The sequence below is a fragment of the Pangasianodon hypophthalmus genome, chromosome 26 (genome assembly GCF_027358585.1).
Source record: "Pangasianodon hypophthalmus isolate fPanHyp1 chromosome 26, fPanHyp1.pri, whole genome shotgun sequence".
In the NCBI taxonomy this organism is placed as follows: Eukaryota; Metazoa; Chordata; class Actinopteri; order Siluriformes; family Pangasiidae; genus Pangasianodon; species Pangasianodon hypophthalmus.
Window position 1 is genome coordinate 2,693,215 of NC_069735.1, and position 6,000 is coordinate 2,699,214.

Here is a 6,000-nt window from a genome sequence, read left to right on the forward strand (position 1 = left end):
TCCTTTATGTCTGGTTGTCTGTCTGGCTGAAAGAAATGCTGGGGTTTTAGTCATGCAGGAATTTGAGATCAGCATCACCTTGTACGGTATTCAAACGCACAAATATGTAAGAGACGTCCAAATGTGGTGGAGTCTGCTTATAAACCAGGCTTTGGTATGCCAATGGGAAGTATGCTGCCGTTGCTCGGCTGTGTTTCAGGGTTTAGCTTTAGCGTTTTAGGGTTTAACTAAGCATACACAAGCTTCCTGGTGCTGGCAAGGTCTACTCCTGGCTATCAGCTGTGATCTTAAAGGAACATTTACTTAAAAAAAAAAAAAAAGGTAACATTGATGTGGCTAATAACAGTGTAAACAAATTAGCATAATTACATTTTTTTTTTCCAAATTAAAAAAATTCACCTCAAACTAAATATCATACATGTTAAATCAGCTTATTCATTCTGCATTAAATAGGATTTATTTCCCTTATAGTCATAGTTTATTTATTTTTTATTTATGTTGGCTATTTTCCTCTAGCAAGCTGGTCTCCATTCATCTGAACTGCTAGCTCTAGTCGTGTTGTTTTTAGCTAAAATCTTACAATCAGCTAGCTCATAGTAAACATTAAATTAATAGAAATCTGTTTTTTTTTAACTAATAGTCCCAAAAATAGATGAACAAGAGAAAATTAAAATAAATGAGCTTAGCTACCGATTAGACAGGGACTGCACCTGCTACAGGTTGCTAGCTAGCAACCTAGTGGCTAGCTATTAGCAAAATAAGCTAGCATCATATTATATAAAGCAGTGCTCTATACAACAAACTTGTAAATGAATTCATACAGCAGTAAATACAATTTTTTATTAAAATTACAAGACAATGCTAGATAGCTAAATCACATGTTAATGAAACCTAGCATTCCACAGCTACCATATCGATTAGCCTTTCTTAATTTACGTAGCATTTTTAAAGTGTTTCTCTTTTCATTGTTAAAATGTTTCTAGATGTTTCTTTGAGCTTTTTAAAAAGTATTTTCCCCCATTTTATGGTCATCGACCAATACCCACCTCTCTCCTATCATAAAACAGCGTAACACACTCGAAGGAAAGCGCTATCTACCCTCTTCCGCATACATAAGCTCACAGACGAATGTGGGCCTAGCTAGAAGCTAACATTAGCAAGTGCCATTTTTTTCCATGTATACTCTGTCAGATCTCACCTTGCGCACTACTATTGACTAGTTCTTCTAATATATATATATATATATATATATATATATATATATATATATATATATATATATATATATAAAATACGTCTATGCTAAGGCTGAAAGTTGTATTACTACATCACAGGAAAACTACACAGTGTAACACATTACATGTTAAATACTTGTTTGTTTCTTTAAAATGTTAACATTTTACCAACAATGCTAACTAGGTATGATTTCTATGACAATAGAAATCCATTATTAGCTGCATTACCGTTTATTCTTTTTTGCTTTGTTTTTTGAGTAAATGTTCCTTTAAAATCGCAGACGTTGGCTGGCTGCTGGTCTGAACAGCTGTGAGGTGAAAAGGAGACACTTTCCAAAAAAGTACAGCAGGTTTATTAACCGTCCTGCGGTTAGCGAGGATGACTTAGAACATTCTGGTCTTTGGCTAATTCCCAATGAACAGACAACCATGGTACCTTTCTAACTCACAGCACCATCTTTGTCTTTGGAAATCATGCTTTTGGAATAAACGTGTGTGTGTGTGTGTGTGTGTGTGTATGTGTGTGTGTGTGTGTGTGTGTGTGTGTTCTTGTTGGCTTGCGTATTGATTGTACACTTGGCCTGATATGAACAGTTCTCAGTTGAGTTCCAGTTTATCCATGGGAGCTTCCTCACCCGCTAAGTCAACTCAGAGTGGGCGCACACACTCGGCATCACGGTCTGGACGTCTGGACATAGTCAAACACAGGAAGACCACAGCCGTCTGGGGCTCGTACAAGAGAAAACAGAGTGTGTTGTGTTAAAAAAACAACGATTTCTTTAAGAAGGCTGTGGTCAGCTAGCCACATAGCAAGTTCTGCCACATCATTCGAGACTATAATAAGTACAAAAAAATTAAGTCATAACTTTACGTCTTTTCGGTTGTTAGCTAATAGCCTGCTTACATATAAGATAGCACTAGATGAAGAAACTAAAACCAAACATGATCTTTAGCTAGCATGTTGTATTATTTCACTAGCAAAGTTCACAAAAGCAAGGTTTGTGGTCGATGCTAGCTGTAGTCCAGGGTAATCCCAGTCGACTAGAATTTATTTGGGAAAATTAAGTTCTGACGGACGGACAATTTCACACTACTGCAAGTTTAGTAAAAAAAAATTCTTAAAAAAAAACCCCACCAGGTTATGATCTATAGATAATGCTAGCCAGCTAATCAGTTCTAGCTGATTCATTACTCCAGGATGTACCGAATGCTAGCGTTTGATAACTAACTATTTAGTCAGTTAATCAAATAGCAGTTTGTGGTAGTGTATGTAGATATGGCTTTACCAGAAAACCGAAGGTAAATTTGAGGTATTGTCCTATTCGGTGGTTAGCTAACAGCCTGCTAGGAATTAGGTAACTGGCTAACTAGCGTTTTTTAATGAGAATAGATAGACAAGTTCCAACAGTTCCAACAGGCTGAGATTTTCAATCAACAGCATTTAATTGTAACATACAGAATGTCATTCAATGTTAATGATTGAAGATCGTAAAAAAACGACTGTCTAGCCATATAGGTTGGAAAAGACAGTGAATAGCCACCGGTTTCCATGGCTTTAGACCAAAACATTTGTTTTTACAGTGGCGTATACCGTAACTAGAGGTTTATAGGCTGTATATTTAGATGGTTTGGGTGTGATGGTGTGTAAAAAGTGGTTAAAAAAGGAATAGAATATAGAAACTTGTTGATGGTCCTTAACAACATGGCAAAATGTGCAGACACGTCAACAAACAGAGGCCTCAGGAGACTACATTATGGAGTGTGTGTGTGTGTGTGTGTGTGTGTGTGTGTGTGTGTGTGTGTGTGGTGTTTGGATGGGGGGTTGGGCAGGCAGTGAAAGTTTCCAGACGTTGTTTAGACTTTCCTCAGGTGTTGCTGTACAAACCCTACAAACACGCTCCACAGTAAAACAAGCTAACTTTGCGTTTTCTTTCCTTCTAAGTGATTTCTTCTTGTCATCTCTAACCACACACCTACACACATTTAAACACACAATTACGGCATGGAAGTGTGGTTTGCTAATCGGGTTAACCACATTTCTCCTTCGTTTTAAAAGGGTCGTCACTGAAGACGCGTGCTGCTAGAAAGATTGTATACCCCTTTTAATCCTTTTTTTTTTTTAATACTACGAAGTATCGATATGAAACCATTTCTGTGATAGGATGCGTAGCAAATATGTATTTCAGTCCAAAAATATGTACAAGGAGTGAGATATCAAGAGTTTTGCACTGAAAATCACACATTTAGTCATATTTTTGCAATATACAATAGCTCTTAACGTATTTGGTTGTGGAGCTCCTTAAATAGCTAGCTTGACGTTTATCTGCTAATCTGTTATTATTATTATTATTATTATTATTATTATTATGTTTATAACTTTTTGTACCTGTCCCTTAGTGCTACAGACACGAATATGTTAGTATAGGAAAAAAAAATTTAATTGTTTTGGAGATTCTTTCGTCTTAAATAAGAGGGGCGTGTCTTGATCTACAAGTAGTGGCTCGTTAGCAGCAAATATGGGTCGCTGGTATGTTATTAAATGAAAATTAACTTAAATTAAATTTAAAACTAAATAAATAAATAAATAAAGTGAATAAAAATAAAATAAATTACACACAATATAGTAAAATTAAAAGGAAATTAAAATGTTAAATAAAAAATAGTAAGCAAATTTTAAAAAATTAATTCAAAACTTTTAAGAATAAAAATGTAAAATGAAATGAATAAAATAAATAAACTAAAGTACATTAAAATGAAAGTAAAAAAAAAAAAACAGTAAACAATCAATGATGTTTCTGACTGTGTGTGTGTGTGTGTGTGTGTGTGTGTGTGTGTGTTCCTGCAAACTATTCCCTTTTCCAGCCATCAATTGGTAGAGAATAAATGGTTGGAGTTTATTCATTAGGAAGAGGGCGGAGTTTGTGCAAGTTTGTGTTTACGTGCATTTTGCACACGGCATTTCGTGGTCTAGGATATCGTGCTCGTTAAAGTAGACAACTGTGAGTAAAGGCCATTTCATGGGGACTTTTTTGAGAGTCACGCTGTGCCACATTTACATTTTAACCAGTGTACTGTCTCTACTCCATGTAGTCTTTGTTGACATGTAATTGTAAACTGGGTAAAATGGTGCTCCACCTCTAGATGGCGCCATAAACAGCTACCAATTTTTGATTAATGTTATTTTTGGCTGTTAAATTGTTTCTCCTTTTAATAGGTTTTAGCTTTTTTTTGGACTTGGATTGACATTAGCCTTGTAGCTTGTAGGAAAACCAAAGAAGCAAGTCGGCTAATTACCTACATTTTTGCTAGCAAGGAAAAGCTAGATTAACATCAAGTCTCGTCTGACCTGCAGGCCAAACTCTAGAAGCGTCTAGAAACGCTTGACTAATCCTTTCATCCAAACGGGTGATGTGAATAAGAAAGTAAACCACTTTACTCATTTGAACTAGCTTTTCTTCTCATTCATTCAATTCCTTAAAATTCATTTCATAACACATTCATCTGAAGATCTGGCACATGAGTTCATACGGCCAAAGTGCAGAGTTTAACTGTCAACTCTTTCACACACACACACACACACACAAACAGAGTTGTGGGTAAAACAAATGGATATTGGCGTATTAATCAGTCCGAGAAGTAGATACTCTCCCAAAAAAGGGTCAAAGGTCAACATTGTGTCAAGAAGGCAGAAATGGTCCTTCAGGTAAACACACATCATGTCTTGTTTTTCCCAGAATTCCTTTTGTTACACTAAGGAGCAGAACTTAAAAAATTGTGTAAATTTTTTTTTAAATATTTATAATTTATGATATTATATTATAATATGCTAATACAAATAATTTTATGTAATTTCATAATTAACTAGAACTACGGCATCGTGCAAACTATGTGTCTAAGTAACACCATTTGTAAACAAGAAAATTAATGAAAAAAATGAAAAAGTTAAAAAAAAAAACTAAAAATTTAAATTAAAAAAATAAATTAAGTGAATAAAAATAAAAGAAACTACATAAGATACAGTAAAATGAAAAGGAAATTGTAAAATATTAAATAAAAAAATAGTAAGCAGTAATGAAAAAAATAATTGGAAACTATTTTTAAAATAAAAATCTAAAAGATAAATGAAATGAATGAAAATAAATAAATTACATTTATTAAAATACATCAAAATGACATTTTTAAAATGTAAAAAAAACAGTGTATGTGTGTGTGTGTGTGTATATATATATATATATATATATATATATATATATATATATATATATATATATATACACATGTAAGTTCTGTCAAGATTTGATTAATGGCCACTTACTGGATTTCAGTGTGTCATGTGCAAATAAGAAAGAAAGCTCTTGTTTCTAAAACTCGAGGACAAATATAACTAAGAAACGCCTCAGCGCTAGCAGACGCAGACACAGCATGGTCCGAACGCACGTCCCTGACACTGTCCAGTGATTAAAACGGACGTCACCGTCTTGCCTTGACCTCACCGACACATACAGACAAACTGTCAACACACACACACACACACACACACATACACGCACATCACCCTGTCCGTTGATCCAGAGCTAGCAGGGGCAGCTAGTGTCACTGCCTGTCACCTATTTTAGCATCTCTGCTAACAGGAAGTGGGGCTTTGTGGGAAATGTAACACCTTGCTGAAAATCTGACTCTGAAGCGTCAAAGTGCTGGTCTTTCGAAATGATTAGCAAGTGGATGGAGGGGAAGGTTGAGGAGGAAAAAAACACAGAATAAAATA

At 35.0% G+C, this 6,000-nt stretch overlaps 1 protein-coding gene across 2 annotated transcripts in view; it reads right to left on the reverse strand.

The window, feature by feature from the left end:
- The window catches only part of cpo (carboxypeptidase O), a 28,947-nt gene extending 23,301 nt beyond the window's left edge, over window positions 1–5,646 (reverse strand). The window contains exon 1 of one of the 2 annotated variants that reach the window (XM_053229649.1): window positions 5,551–5,646. The gene's annotated coding sequence lies outside the window, so the exon portion shown is untranslated. Of the gene's footprint in view, window positions 1–1,870; window positions 3,002–5,550 lie in introns of those variants that run through there. The other variant, XM_053229648.1, reaches the window with a different exon arrangement.
- Window positions 5,647–6,000: the final 354 nt, after the last annotated feature.